We start from the raw sequence: 14000 nt of genomic DNA on the forward strand, positions 1-14000 counted from the left end.
GTTTCAGCCCCTCAGTTTCTCGCCCTCTGTTTCTCGCCCTCTGTTTCAGCCCCTCTGTTTCATCCCCTCTGTTTCAGCCCCTCTGTTTCTCGCCCTCTGTTTCAGCCCCTCTGTTTCAGCCCCTCTGTTTCAGCCCCTCTGTTTCTAGCCCTCTGTTTCAGCCCCTCTATTTCAGCCCCTCTGTTTCAGCCCCTCTGTTTCAGCCCCTCTGTTTCAGCCCCTCTGTTTCTCGCCCTCTGTTTCTCGCCCCCTGTTTCAGCCCCTCTGTTTCAGCCCCTCGGATTCTCGCCCTCTGTTTCAACCCCTCTGTTTTAGCCCCTCTGTTTCAGCCCCACTGTTTCAGCCCCGCGGTTTCTCGCCCTCTGTTTCAGCCCCTCGGTTTCTCGTCCGCTGTTTCAGCCCCTCTGTTTCTCACCCTCTGTTTCAGCCCCTCTGTTTCAGCCCCTCTGTTTCAGCCCCTCTGTTTCTCGCCCTCTGTTTCAGCCCCTCGGTTTCTCGCCCTCTGTTTCAGCCCCTCTGTTTCAGCTCCTCTGTTTCAGCCCCTCTGTTTCTCGCCCTCTTATTCAGCCCCTCTGTTTCTCGCCCTCTGTTTGAGCCCCTCTGTTTGAGCCCCTCTGTTTCAGCCCCTCTGTTTCTCGCCCTCTGTTTCAGCCCCTCTGTTTCAGCCCCTCTGTTTCTTGCCCTCTGTTTCAGCCCCTCTGTTTCTCGCCCTCTGTTTGAGCCCCTCTGTTTCTCGCCCTCTGTTTCAGCCCCTCTGTTTCAGCCCCTCTGTTTCTCGCCCTCTGTTTCAGCCCCTCGGTCTCTTGCCCTCTGTTTCAGCCTCTCTGTTTCAGCCCCTCTGTTTCAGCCCCTCTGTTTCTCGCCCTCGGTTTCAGCCCCTCGGTTTCTCGACCTCTGTTTCAGCCCCTCTGTTTCAGACCCTCGGTTTCTCGCCCTCTGTTTCAGCCCCACTGTTTCAGCCCTTCTGTTTCTCGCCCTCTGTTTCAGCCCCTCTGTTTCAGCCCCTCTGTTTCAGCCCCTCTGTTTCAGCCCCTCTGTTTCTCGCCCTCTGTTTCAGCCCCTCTGTTTCTCGCCCCCTGTTTCAGCCCCTCTGTTTCAGCCCCTCTGTTTCTCGCCCTCTGTTTCAGCCCCTCTGTTTCTCGCCCTCTGTTTCTCGCCCTCTGTTTCAGCCCCTCTGTTTCAGCCCCTCTGTTTCAGCCCCTCGTTTTCTCGTCCTCTGTTTCAGCCCCTCTGTTTCTCGCCCTCTGTTTCAGCCCCTCTGTTTCAGCCCTTCTGTTTCAGCGCCCTCTGTTTCAGCCCCTCTGTTTCTTGCCTTCAGTTTCTCGCCCGCTGTTTCTCGCCTTCTGTTTCAGCCCCTCTGTTTCAGCCCCTCTGTTTCAGCCCCTCGGTTTCTTGCCCTCTGTTTCAGCCCCTCTGTTTCTCGCCCTCTGTTTCAGCCCCTCTGTTTCAGCCCCTCGGTTTCTCGCCCTCTGTTTCAGCCCCTCTGTTTCAGCCCCTCTGTGTCAGCCCCTCTTTTTCAGCCCCCCTGTTTCTCGCCCACTGTTTCTCGCCCCCTGTTTCTCACCCCCTGTTTCAGACCCTCTGTTTCAGACCCTCTGTTTCTCGCCCCCTGTTTCAGCCCCTCTGTTTCAGCCCCTCTGTTTCTCGCCCTCTGTTTCAGCCCCTCAGTTTCTCGCCCTCTGTTTCTCGCCCTCTGTTTCAGCCCCTCTGTTTCATCCCCTCTGTTTCAGCCCCTCTGTTTCTCGCCCTCTGTTTCAGCCCCTCTGTTTCAGCCCCTCTGTTTCAGCCCCTCTGTTTCTAGCCCTCTGTTTCAGCCCCTCTATTTCAGCCCCTCTGTTTCAGCCCCTCTGTTTCAGCCCCTCTGTTTCAGCCCCTCTGTTTCTCGCCCTCTGTTTCTCGCCCCCTGTTTCAGCCCCTCTGTTTCAGCCCCTCGGTTTCTCGCCCTCTGTTTCAACCCCTCTGTTTTAGCCCCTCTGTTTCAGCCCCACTGTTTCAGCCCCTCGGTTTCTCGCCCTCTGTTTCAACCCCTCTGTTTCTCGCCCTCTGTTTCAGCCCCTCTGTTTCAGCCCCTCTGTTTAAGCCCCTCTGTTCAGACCCTCGGTTTCTCGCCCTCTGTTTCAGCCCCTCTGTTTCAGCCCCTCTGTTTCAGCCCCTCTGTTTCAGCCCCTCGGTTTCTCGTCCTCTGTTTCAGCCCCTCTGTTTCTCGCCCTCTGTTTCAGCCCCTCTGTTTCAGCCCTTCTGTTTCAGCCCCTCTGTTTCAGCCCCTCTGTTTCTCGCCTTCAGTTTCTCGCCCTCTGTTTCTCGCCTTCTGTTTCAGCCCCTCTGTTTCAGCCCCTCTGTTTCAGCCCCTCGGTTTCTTGCCCTCTGTCTTAGCCCCTCTGTTTCAGCCCCTCTGTTTCAGCCCCTCGGTTTCTCGCCCTCTGTTTCAGCCCCTCTGTTTCAGCCCCTCTGTGTCAGCCCCTCTTTTTCACCCCCCCGTTTCTCGCCCCCTGTTTCTCGCCCCCTGTTTATCACCCCCTGTTTCAGACCCTCTGTTTCAGCCCCTCTGTTTCTCGCCCTCTGTTTCTCGCCCTCTGTTTCAGCCCCTCTGTTTCAGCCCCTCTGTTTCAGCCCCTCGGTTTCTCGTCCTCTGTTTCAGCCCCTCTGTTTCTCGCCCTCTGTTTCAGCCCCTCTGTTTCAGCCCTTCTGTTTCAGCCCCTCTGTTTCAGCCCCTCTGTTTCAGCCCCTCTGTTTCTCCCCCTCTGATTCAGCCCCTCTGTTTCTCGCCCTCTGTTTCAGTCCCTCTGTTTCAGCCCCTCTGTTTCAGCCCCTCTGTTTCAGCCCCACTGTTTCTCGCCCTCTGTTTCAGCCCATCTGTTTCTCGCCCTCTGTTTCAGCCCCTCTGTTTCAGCCCCTCTGTTTCTCGCCCTCTGTTTCAGCCCCTCTGTTTCTCGCGCTCTATTTCAGCCCCTCTGTTTCAGCCCCTCTGTTTCAGCCCCTCTGTTTCAGCCGCTCTGTTTCTCGCCCTCTGTTTCAGCCACTCTGTTTCAGCCCCTCTGTTTCAGCCCCTCTGTTTCAGCCCCTCTGTTTCTCGCCCTCTGTTTCAGCCCCTCGGTTTCTCGCCCTCTGTTTCAGCCCCTCTGTTTCAGCCCCTCTGTTTCAGCCCCACTGTTTCTCGCCCTCTGTTTCAGCCCCTCTGTTTCTCGCCCTCTGTTTCAGCCCCTCGGTTTCTCGCCCTCTGTTTCAGCCCCTCTGTTTCATCCCCTCTGTTTCAGCCCCTCTGTTTCTCGCCCTCTGTTTCAGCACCTCTGTTTCTCGCACTCTGTTTCAGCCCCTCTGTTTCTCGCCCTCTGTTTCAGCACCTCGGTTTCTTGCCCACTGTTTCAGCCCCTCTGTTTCTGGCCCTCTCTTTCAGCCCCTCTGTTTCAGCTCCTCTGTTTCAGCCCCTCTTTTTCTCACCCACTGTTTCAGCCCCTCTGCTTCTCGCCCTCTGTTTCAGCCCCTCAGTTTCAGCCCCTCTGTTTCTCACCCTCTGTTTCAGCCCCTCTGTTTCAGCCCCTCTGTTTCAGCCCCTCTGTTTCTCACCCTCTGTTTCAGCCCCTCGGTTTCCCGCCCTCTGTTTCAGCCCCTCTGTTTCAGCTCCTCTGTTTCAGCCCCTCTGTTTCTCGCCCTCTTATTCAGCCCCTCTGTTTCTCGCCCTCTGTTTGAGCCCCTCTGTTTGAGCCCCTCTGTTTCATCCCCTCTGTTTCTCGCCCTCTGTTTCAGCCCCTCTGTTTCAGCCCCTCTGTTTCTTGCCCTCTGTTTCAGCCCCTCTGTTTCTCGCCCTCTGTTTCAGCCCCTCTGTTTCTCGCCCTCTGTTTCAGCCCCTCTGTTTCAGCCCCTCTGTTTCTCGCCCTCTGTTTCAGCCCCTCGGTTTCTTGCCCTCTGTTTCAGCCTCTCTGTTTCAGCCCCTCTGTTTCAGCCCCTCTGTTTCTCGCCCTCGGTTTCAGCCCCTCGGTTTCTCGACCTCTGTTTCAGCCCCTCTGTTTCAGACCCTCGGTTTCTCGCCCTCTGTTTCAGCCCCACTGTTTCAGCCCTTCTGTTTCTCGCCCTCTGTTTCAGCCCCTCTGTTTCAGCCCCTCTGTTTCTCGCCCTCTGTTTCAGCCCCTCTGTTTCTCGCCCTCTGATTCTCGCCCTCTGTTTCAGCCCCTCTGTTTCAGCCCCTCTGTTTCAGCCCCTCGGTTTCTCGCCCTCTGTTTCAGCCCCTCTGTTTCTTGCCCTCTGTTTCAGCCCCTCTATTTCAGCCCTTCTGTTTCAGCCCCTCTGTTTCAGCCCCTCTGTTTCTCGCCCTCTGTTTCTCGCCCTCTGTTTCTCGCCTTCTGTTTCAGCCCCTCTGTTTCAGCCCCTCGGTTTCAGCCCCTCGGTTTCAGCCCCTCGGTTTCTCGCCCTCTGTTTCAGCCTTACTGTTTGTCGCCCTCTGTTTCAGCCCCTCTGTTTCAGCCCCCTGTTTCTCGCTTCTGTTTCAGCCCCTCTGTTTCAGCCCCTCTGTTTCAGCCCCTCTGTTTCTCGCCCTCTGTTTCTCGCCCCCTGTTTCAGCCCCTCTGTTTCAGCCCCTCGGTTTCTCGCCCTCTGTTTCAGCCCCTCTGTTTCAGTCCCACTGTTTCAGCCCCTCTGTTTCTCGCCCTCTGTTTCAGCCCCTCTGTTTCAGCCCCTCTGTTTCTAGCCCTCTGTTTCAGCCCCTCTGTTTCAGCCCCCTGTTTCAGCCCCTCTGTTTCTCGCCCTCTGTTTCAGCCCCTCTGTTTCAGTCCCTCTGTTTCAGCCCCTCTGATTCTCGCCCTCTGTTTCAGCCCCTCTGTTTCTCGCCCTCTGTTTCAGCCCCTCTGTTTCTCGCCCTATGTTTCAGCCCCTCTGTTTCAGCACCTCTGTTTCAGCACCTCTGTTTCTCGCCCTCTGTTTCTCGCCCACTGTTTCAGCCCCTCTGTTTCAGCCCCTCTGTTTCAGCCCCTCTGTTTCTTGCCCTCTGTTTCTTGCCCTATGTTTCAGCCCCTCTGTTTCAGCCCCTCTGTTTCTCGCCCTCTGTTTCAGCCCCTCGGTTTCTCGCCCTCTGTTTCAGCCCCTCTGTTTCAGCCCCTCTGTTTCAGCCCCTCTGTTTCTAGTCCTCTGTTTCAGCCCCTCTGTTTCAGCCCCCTGTTTCTCGCCCTCTGTTTCAGCCCCTCTGTTTCAGCCCCTCTGTTTCAGCTCCTCTGTTTCTCGCCCTCTGTTTGAGCCCCTCTGTTTCGCGCCCTCTGTTTCAGCCCTTCTGTTTCCCGCCCTGTGTTTCTCGCCCTCTGTTTCAGCCCCTCTGTTTCTCGCCCTCTGTTTCAGCCCCTCTGTTTCAGCCCCTCTGTTTCAGCCCTTCTGTTTCCCGCCCTGTGTTTCTCGCCCTCTGTTTCAGCCCCTCTGTTTCTCGCCCTCCGTTTCAGCCCCTCTGTTTCAGCCCCTCTGTTTCAGCCCTCTGTTTCTCGCCCTCTGTTTCAGCCCCTCTGTTTCAGCCCCTTTGTTTCAGCCCCTCTGTTTCAGCCCCCTGTTTCTCGCCCTCTGTTTCAGCCCTTCTGTTTCAGCCCCTCTGTTTCAGCCCCTCTGTTTCTCGCCCTCTGTTTCAGCCACTCTGTTTCTCGCCTTCTGTTTCAGCCCCTCTGTTTCTCGCCCTCTGTTTCAGCCCCTCTGTTTCAGCCCCGCTGTTTCAGCTCCTCTGTTTCAGCCCCACTGTTTCTCGCCCTCTCTTTCAGCCCCTCTGTTTCTCGCCCTCTGTTTCAGCCCCTCTCTTTCTCGCCCGCTGTTTCAGCCCCTCTGTTTCTCGCCCTCTGTTTCAGCCCCTCTGTTTCTCGCCCTCAGTTTCTGCCCCTCTGTTTCAGCTCCTCTGTTTCAGCCCCTCTTTTTCTCACCCACTGTTTCATCCCCTCTGCTTCTCGCCCTCTGTTTCAGCCCCTCTGTTTCAGCCCCTCTGTTTCTCACCCTCTGTTTCAGCCCCTCTGTTTCAGCCCCTCTGTTTCAGCCCCTCTGTTTCAGCCCCTCTGTTTCTCGCCCTCTGTTTCAGCCCCTCGGTTTCTCGCCCTCTGTTTCAGCCCCTCTGTTTCTACTCCTCTGTTTCAGCCCCTCTGTTTCTCGCCCTCTTATTCAGCCCCTCTGTTTCTCGCCCTCTGTTTCAGCCGCTCTGTTTGAGCCCCTCTGTTTCAGGCCCTCTGTTTCTCGCCCTCTGTTTCAGCCCCTCTGTTTCTCACCCTCTGTTTCAGCCCCTCTGTTTCTCGCCCTCTGTTTCAGCCCCTCTGTTTCAGCCACTCTGTTTCTCGCCCGCTGTTTCAGCCCCTCGGTTTCTCGCCCTCTGTTTCAGCCCCTCTGTTTCAGCCCCTCTGTTTCAGCCCCTCTGTTTCTCGCCCTCTGTTTCAGCCCCTCTGTTTCTCGCCCCCTGTTTCAGCCCCTCTGTTTCAGCCCCTCTGTTTCTCGCCCTCTGTTTCAGCCCCTCTGTTTCTCGCCCTCTGTTTCTCGCCCTCTGTTTCAGCCCCTCTGTTTCAGCCCCTCTGTTTCAGCCCCTCGGTTTCTCGTCCTCTGTTTCAGCCCCTCTGTTTCTTGCCCTCTGTTTCAGCCCCTCTGTTTCAGCCCTTCTGTTTCAGCGCCCTCTGTTTCAGCCCCTCTGTTTCTCGCCTTCAGTTTCTCGCCCTCTGTTTCTCGCCTTCTGTTTCAGCCTCTCTGTTTCAGCCCCTCTGTTTCAGCCCCTCGGTTTCTTGCCCTCTGTTTCAGCCCCTCTGTTTCTCGCCCTCTGTTTCAGCCCCTCTGTTTCAGCCCCTTGGTTTCTGGCCCTCTGTTTCAGCCCCTCTGTTTCAGCCCCTCTGTGTCAGCCCCTCTTTTTCAGCCCCCCTGTTTCTCGCCCCCTCTTTCTCGCCTCCTGTTTCTCGCCCCCTGTTTCAGCCCCTCTGTTTCAGCCCCTCTGTTTCTCGCCCTCTGTTTCAGCCCCTCTGTTTCATCCCCTCTGTTTCAGCCCCTCTGTTTCTCGCCCTCTGTTTCAGCCCCTCTGTTTCAGCCCCTCTGTTTCAGCCCCTCTGTTTCTAGACCTCTGTTTCAGCCCCTCTATTTCAGCCCCTCTGTTTCAGCCCCTCTGTTTCAGCCCCTCTGTTTCAGCCCCTCTGTTTCTCGCCCTCTGTTTCTCGCCCCCTGTTTCAGCCCCTCTGTTTCAGCCCCTCGGTTTCTCGCCCTCTGTTTCAACCCCTCTGTTTTAGCCCCTCTGTTTCAGCCCCACTGTTTCAGCCCCTCGGTTTCTCGCCCTCTGTTTCAACCCCTCTGTTTCTCGCCCTCTGTTTCAGCCCCGCTGTTTCAGCCCCTCTGTTTAAGCCCCTCTGTTCAGACCCTCGGTTTCTCGCCCTCTGTTTCAGCCCCTCTGTTTCAGCCCCTGTGTTTCAGCCCCTCTGTTTATTGCCCTCTGTTTCAGCCCCTCTGTTTCTCGCCCTCTGTTTCAGCCCCTCTGTTTCTCGCCCTCTGTTTCAGCCCCTCTGTTACAGCCACTCTGTTTCTCGCCCGCTGTTTCAGCCCCTCGGTTTCTCGCCCTCTGTTTCAGCCCCTCTGTTTCAGCCCCTCTGTTTCAGCCCCTCTGTTTCTCGCCCTCTGTTTCAGCCCCTCTGTTTCTCGCCCCCTGTTTCAGCCCCTCTGTTTCAGCCCCTCTGTTTCTCGCCCCCTGTTTCAGCCCCTCTGTTCCTCGCCCTCTGTTTCAGCCCCTCTGTTTCTCGCCCTCTGTTTCTCGCCCTCTGTTTCAGCCCCTCTGTTTCAGCCCCTCTGTTTCAGCCCCTCGGTTTCTCGTCCTCTGTTTCAGCCCCTCTGTTTCTCGCCCTCTGTTTCAGCCCCTCTGTTTCAGCCCTTCTGTTTCAGCCCCTCTGTTTCAGCCCCTCTGTTTCTCGCCTTCAGTTTCTCGCCCTCTGTTTCTCGCCTTCTGTTTCAGCCCCTCTGTTTCAGCCCCTCTGTTTCAGCCCCTCGGTTTCTTGCCCTCTGTTTCAGCCCCTCTGTTTCTCGCCCTCTGTTTCAGCCCCTCTGTTTCAGCCCCTCGGTTTCTCGCCCTCTGTTTCAGCCCCTCTGTTTCAGCCCCTCTGTTTCAGCCCCTCTGTTTCAGCCCCTCTGTTTCTCGCCCTCTGTTTCAGCCCCTCTGTTTCTCGCCCTCTGTTTCAGCCCCTCTGTTTCAGCCCCTCTGTGTCAGCCCCTCTTTTTCAGCCCCCCTGTTTCTCGCCCCCTGTTTCTCGCCCCCTGTTTCTCACCCCCTGTTTCAGACCCTCTGTTTCAGCCCCTCTGTTTCTCGCCCCCTGTTTCAGCCCCTCTGTTTCAGCCCCTCTGTTTCTCGCCCTCTGTTTCAGCCCCTCTGTTTCTCGCCCTCTGTTTCTCGCCCTCTGTTTCAGCCCCTCTGTTTCAGCCCCTCTGTTTCAGCCCCTCTGTTTCTCGCCCTCTGTTTCAGCCCCTCTGTTTCAGCCCCTCTGTTTCAGCCCCTCTGTTTCTAGCCCTCTGTTTCAGCCCCTCTATTTCAGCCCCTCTGTTTCAGCCCCTCTGTTTCAGCCCCTCTGTTTCTCGCCCTCTGTTTCTCGCCCCCTGTTTCAGCCCCTCTGTTTCAGCCCCTCGGTTTCTCGCCCTCTGTTTCAACCCCTCTGTTTTAGCCCCTCTGTTTCAGCCCCACTGTTTCAGCCCCTCGGTTTCTCGCCCTCTGTTTCAACCCCTCTGTTTCTCGCCCTCTGTTTCAGCCCCTCTGTTTCAGCCCCTCTGTTTAAGCCCCTCTGTTCAGACCCTCGGTTTCTCGCCCTCTGTTTCAGCCCCTCTGTTTCAGCCCCTCTGTTTCAGCCCCTCGGTTTCTCGCCCTCTGTTTCAGCCCCTCTGTTTCAGCCCCTCTGTTTCAGCCCCTCTGTTTCTCGCCCTCTGTTTCAGCCCCTCTGTTTCTCGCCCCCTGTTTCAGCCCCTCTGTTTCAGCCCCTCTGTTTCTCGCCCTCTGTTTCAGCCCCTCTGTTTCTCGCCCTCTGTTTCTCGCCCTCTGTTTCAGCCCCTCTGTTTCAGCCCCTCTGTTTCAGCCCCTCGGTTTCTCGTCCTCTGTTTCAGCCCCTCTGTTTCTCGCCCTCTGTTTCAGCCCCTGTGTTTCAGCCCTTCTGTTTCAGCCCCTCTGTTTCAGCCCCTCTGTTTCTCGCCTTCAGTTTCTCGCCCTTTGTTCCAGCCCCTCTGTTTCAGCCCCTCTGTTTCAGCCCCTCTGTTTCAGCCCCTCGGTTTCTTGCCCTCTGTTTCAGCCCCTCTTTTTCTCGCCCTCTGTTTCAGCCCCTCTGTTTCAGCCCCTCGGTTTCTCGCCCTCTGTTTCAGCCCCTCTGTTTCAGCACCTCTGTTTCAGCCCTTCTGATTCTCGCCCTCTGTTTCAGCACCTCGGTTTCTTGCCCTCTGTTTCAGCCCCTCTGTTTCTCGCCCTCTCTTTCAGCCCCTCTGTTTCAGCTCCTCTGTTTCAGCCCCTCTTTTTCTCACCGACTGTTTCAGCCCCTCTGCTTCTCGCCCTCTGTTTCAGCCCCTCAGTTTCAGCCCCTCTGTTTCTCACCCTCTGTTTCAGCCCCTCTGTTTCAGCCCCTCTGTTTCAGCCCCTCTGTTTCTCGCCCTCTGTTTCAGCCCCTCGGTTTCTCGCCCTCTGTTTCAGCCCCTCTGTTTCAGCTCCTCTGTTTCAGCCCCTCTGTTTCTCGCCCTCTTATTCAGCCCCTCTGTTTCTCGCCCTCTGTTTCAGCCGCTCTGTTTGAGCCCCTCTGTTTCAGCCCCTCTGTTTCTCGCCCTCTGTTTCAGCCCCTCTGTTTCAGCCCCTCTGTTTCTTGCCCTCTGTTTCAGCCCCTCTGTTTCTCGCCCTCTGTTTCAGCCCCTCTGTTTCTCGCCCTCTGTTTCAGCCCCTCTGTTTCAGCCCCTCTGATTCTCGCCCTCTGTTTCAGCCCCTCGGTTTCTTGCCCTCTGTTTCAGCCCCTCTGTTTCAGCCCCTCTGTTTCAGCCACTCTGTTTCTCGCCCTCGGTTTCAGCCCCTCTGTTTCTCGACCTCTGTTTCAGCCCCTCTGTTTCAGACCCTCGGTTTCTCGCCCTCTGTTACAGCCCCACTGTTTCAGCCCTTCTGTTTCTCGCCCTCTGTTTCAACCCCTCTGTTTCTCGCCCTCTGTTTCAGCCCCGCTGTTTCAGCCCCTCTGTTTAAGCCCCTCTGTTCAGACCCTCGGTTTCTCGCCCTCTGTTTCAGCCCCTCTGTTTCAGCCCCTGTGTTTCAGCCCCTCTGTTTATTGCCCTCTGTTTCAGCCCCTCTGTTTCTCGCCCTCTGTTTCAGCCCCTCTGTTTCTCGCCCTCTGTTTCAGCCCCTCTGTTACAGCCACTCTGTTTCTCGCCCGCTGTTTCAGCCCCTCGGTTTCTCGCCCTCTGTTTCAGCCCCTCTGTTTCAGCCCCTCTGTTTCTCGCCCTCTGTTTCAGCCCCTCTGTTTCTCGCCCCCTGTTTCAGCCCCTCTGTTTCAGCCCCTCTGTTTCTCGCCCCCTGTTTCAGCCCCTCTGTTCCTCGCCCTCTGTTTCAGCCCCTCTGTTTCTCGCCCTCTGTTTCTCGCCCTCTGTTTCAGCCCCTCTGTTTCAGCCCCTCTGTTTCAGCCCCTCGGTTTCTCGTCCTCTGTTTCAGCCCCTCTGTTTCTCGCCCTCTGTTTCAGCCCCTGTGTTTCAGCCCTTCTGTTTCAGCCCCTCTGTTTCAGCCCCTCTGTTTCTCGCCTTCAGTTTCTCGCCCTCTGTTTCTCGCCTTCTGTTTCAGCCCCTCTGTTTCAGCCCCTCTGTTTCAGCCCCTCGGTTTCTTGCCCTCTGTTTCAGCCCCTCTGTTTCTCGCCCTCTGTTTCAGCCCCTCTGTTTCAGCCCCTCGGTTTCTCGCCCTCTGTTTCAGACCCTCTATTTCAGCCCTTCTGTTTCAGCCCCTCTGTTTCAGCCCCTCTGTTTCTCGCCCTCTGTTTCTCGCCCTCTGTTTCTCGCCTTCTGTTTCAGCCCCTCTGTTTCAGCCCCTCGGTTTCAGCCCCTCGGTTTCAGCCCCTCGGTTTCTCGCCCTCTGTTTCAGCCTTACTGTTTGTCGCCCTCTGTTTCAGCCCCTCTGTTTCAGCCCCCTGTTTCTCGCCCTCTGTTTCAGCCCCTCTGTTTCAGCCCCTCTGTTTCAGCCCCTCGGTTTCTCGCCCTCTGTTTCTCGCCCCCTGTTTCAGCCCCTCTGTTTCAGCCCCTCGGTTTCTCGCCCTCTGTTTCAGCCCCTCTGTTTCAGTCCCACTGTTTCAGCCCCTCTGTTTCTCGCCCTCTGTTTCAGCCCCTCTGTTTCAGCCCCTCTGTTTCTAGCCCTCAGTTTCAGCCCCTCTGTTTCAGCACCCTGTTTCAGCCCCTCTGTTTCTCGCCCTCTGATTCAGCCCCTCTGTTTCAGTCCCTCTGTTTCAGCCCCTCTGATTCTCGCCCTCTGTTTCAGCCCCTCTGTTTCTCGCCCTCTGTTTCAGCCCCTCTGTTTCTCGCCCTATGTTTCAGCCCCTCTGTTTCAGTCCCTCTATTTAAGCACCTCTGTTTCTCGCCCTCTGTTTCAGCCCCTCTGTTTCAGCCCCTCTGTTTCTCGCCCTATGTTTCAGCCCCTCTGTTTCAGCCCCTCTGTTTCTCGCCCTCTGTTTCAGCCCCTCGGTTTCTCGCCCTCTGTTTCAGCCCCTCTGTTTCAGCCCCTCTGTTTCAGCCCCTCTGTTTCAAGTCCTCTGTTTCAGCCCCTCTGTTTCAGCCCCCTGTTTCTCGCCCTCTGTTTCAGCCCCTCGGTTTCTCGCCCTCTGTTTCAGCCCCTCTGTTTCAGCCCCTCTGTTTCTCGCCCTCTGTTTCAGCCCCTCTGTTTCTCGCCCCCTGTTTCAGCCCCTCTGTTTCAGCCCCTCTGTTTCTCGCCCCCTGTTTCAGCCCCTCTGTTCCTCGCCCTCTGTTTCAGCCCCTCTGTTTCTCGCCCTCTGTTTCTCGCCCTCTGTTTCAGCCCCTCTGTTTCAGCCCCTCTGTTTCAGCCCCTCGGTTTCTCGTCCTCTGTTTCAGCCCCTCTGTTTCTCGCCCTCTGTTTCAGCCCCTCTGTTTCAGCCCTTCTGTTTCAGCCCCTCTGTTTCAGCCCCTCTGTTTCTCGCCTTCAGTTTCTCGCCCTCTGTTTCTCGCCTTCTGTTTCAGCCCCTCTGTTTCAGCCCCTCTGTTTCAGCCCCTCGGTTTCTTGCCCTCTGTTTCAGCCCCTCTGTTTCTCGCCCTCTGTTTCAGCCCCTCTGTTTCAGCCCCTCGGTTTCTCGCCCTCTGTTTCAGACCCTCTATTTCAGCCCTTCTGTTTCAGCCCCTCTGTTTCAGCCCCTCTGTTTCTCGCCCTCTGTTTCTCGCCCTCTGTTTCTCGCCTTCTGTTTCAGCCCCTCTGTTTCAGCCCCTCGGTTTCAGCCCCTCGGTTTCAGCCCCTCGGTTTCTCGCCCTCTGTTTCAGCCTTACTGTTTGTCGCCCTCTGTTTCAGCCCCTCTGTTTCAGCCCCCTGTTTCTCGCCCTCTGTTTCAGCCCCTCTGTTTCAGCCCCTCTGTTTCAGCCCCTCGGTTTCTCGCCCTCTGTTTCTCGCCCCCTGTTTCAGCCCCTCTGTTTCAGCCCCTCGGTTTCTCGCCCTCTGTTTCAGCCCCTCTGTTTCAGTCCCACTGTTTCAGCCCCTCTGTTTCTCGCCCTCTGTTTCAGCCCCTCTGTTTCAGCCCCTCTGTTTCTAGCCCTCAGTTTCAGCCCCTCTGTTTCAGCACCCTGTTTCAGCCCCTCTGTTTCTCGCCCTCTGATTCAGCCCCTCTGTTTCAGTCCCTCTGTTTCAGCCCCTCTGATTCTCGCCCTCTGTTTCAGCCCCTCTGTTTCTCGCCCTCTGTTTCAGCCCCTCTGTTTCTCGCCCTATGTTTCAGCCCCTCTGTTTCAGTCCCTCTATTTCAGCACCTCTGTTTCTCGCCCTCTGTTTCAGCCCCTCTGTTTCAGCCCCTCTGTTTCTCGCCCTATGTTTCAGCCCCTCTGTTTCAGCCCCTCTGTTTCTCGCCCTCTGTTTCAGCCCCTCGGTTTCTCGCCCTCTGTTTCAGCCCCTCTGTTTCAGCCCCTCTGTTTCAGCCCCTCTGTTTCAAGTCCTCTGTTTCAGCCCCTCTGTTTCAGCCCCCTGTTTCTCGCCCTCTGTTTCAGCCCCTCTGTTTCAGCCCCTCTGTTTCAGCTCCTCTGTTTCTCGCCCTCTGTTTTAGCCCCTCTGTTTCGCGCCATCTGTTTCAGCCCTTCTGTTTGCCGCCCTCTGTTTCTCGCCCTCTGTTTCAGCCCCTCTGTTTCAGCCCCTCTGTTTCTCGCCCTCTGTTTCAGCCCCTCTGTCTCAGCCCCTCTGTTTCAGCTCCTCTGTTTCTCGCCCTCTGTTTCAGCCCCTCTGTTTCGCGCCCTCTGTTTCAGCCCTTCTGTTTCCCGCCCTCTGTTTCTCGCGCTCTGTTTCAGCCCCTCCGTTTCTCGCCCTCTGTTTCAGCCCCTCTGTTTCAGCCCCTCTGTTACAGCTCCTCTGTTTCTCACCCTCTGTTTCAGCCCCTCTGTTTCAGCCCCTCTGTTTCAGTCCCTCTGTTTCAGCCCCTCTGTTTCTCGCCCCCTGTTTCAGCCCCTTTGTTTCAGCCCCTCTGTTTCAGCCCCCTGTTTCTCGCCCTCTGTTTCAGCCCTTCTGTTTCAGCCCCTCTGTTTCAGCCCCTCTGTTTCTCGCCCTCTGTTTCAGCCACTCTGTTTCTCGCCTTCTGTTTCAGCCCCTCTGTTTCTCGCCCTCTGTTTCAGCCCCTCTGTTTCAGCCCCGCTGTTTCAGCTCCTCTGTTTCAGCCCCACTGTTTCTCGCCCTCTCTTTCAGCCCCTCTGTTTCTCGCTCTCTGTTTCAGCCCCTCTCTTTCTCGCCCTCTGTTTCAGCCCCTCTGTTTCTCGCCCTCTGTTTCAGTCCCTCTGTTTCTCGCCCTTAGTTTCTGCACCTCTGTTTCAGCTCCTCTGTTTCAGCCCCTCTTTTTCTCACCCACTGT

Source organism: Chiloscyllium punctatum, chromosome 32 (genome assembly GCF_047496795.1).
Source record: "Chiloscyllium punctatum isolate Juve2018m chromosome 32, sChiPun1.3, whole genome shotgun sequence".
Classification (NCBI taxonomy): Eukaryota; Metazoa; Chordata; class Chondrichthyes; order Orectolobiformes; family Hemiscylliidae; genus Chiloscyllium; species Chiloscyllium punctatum.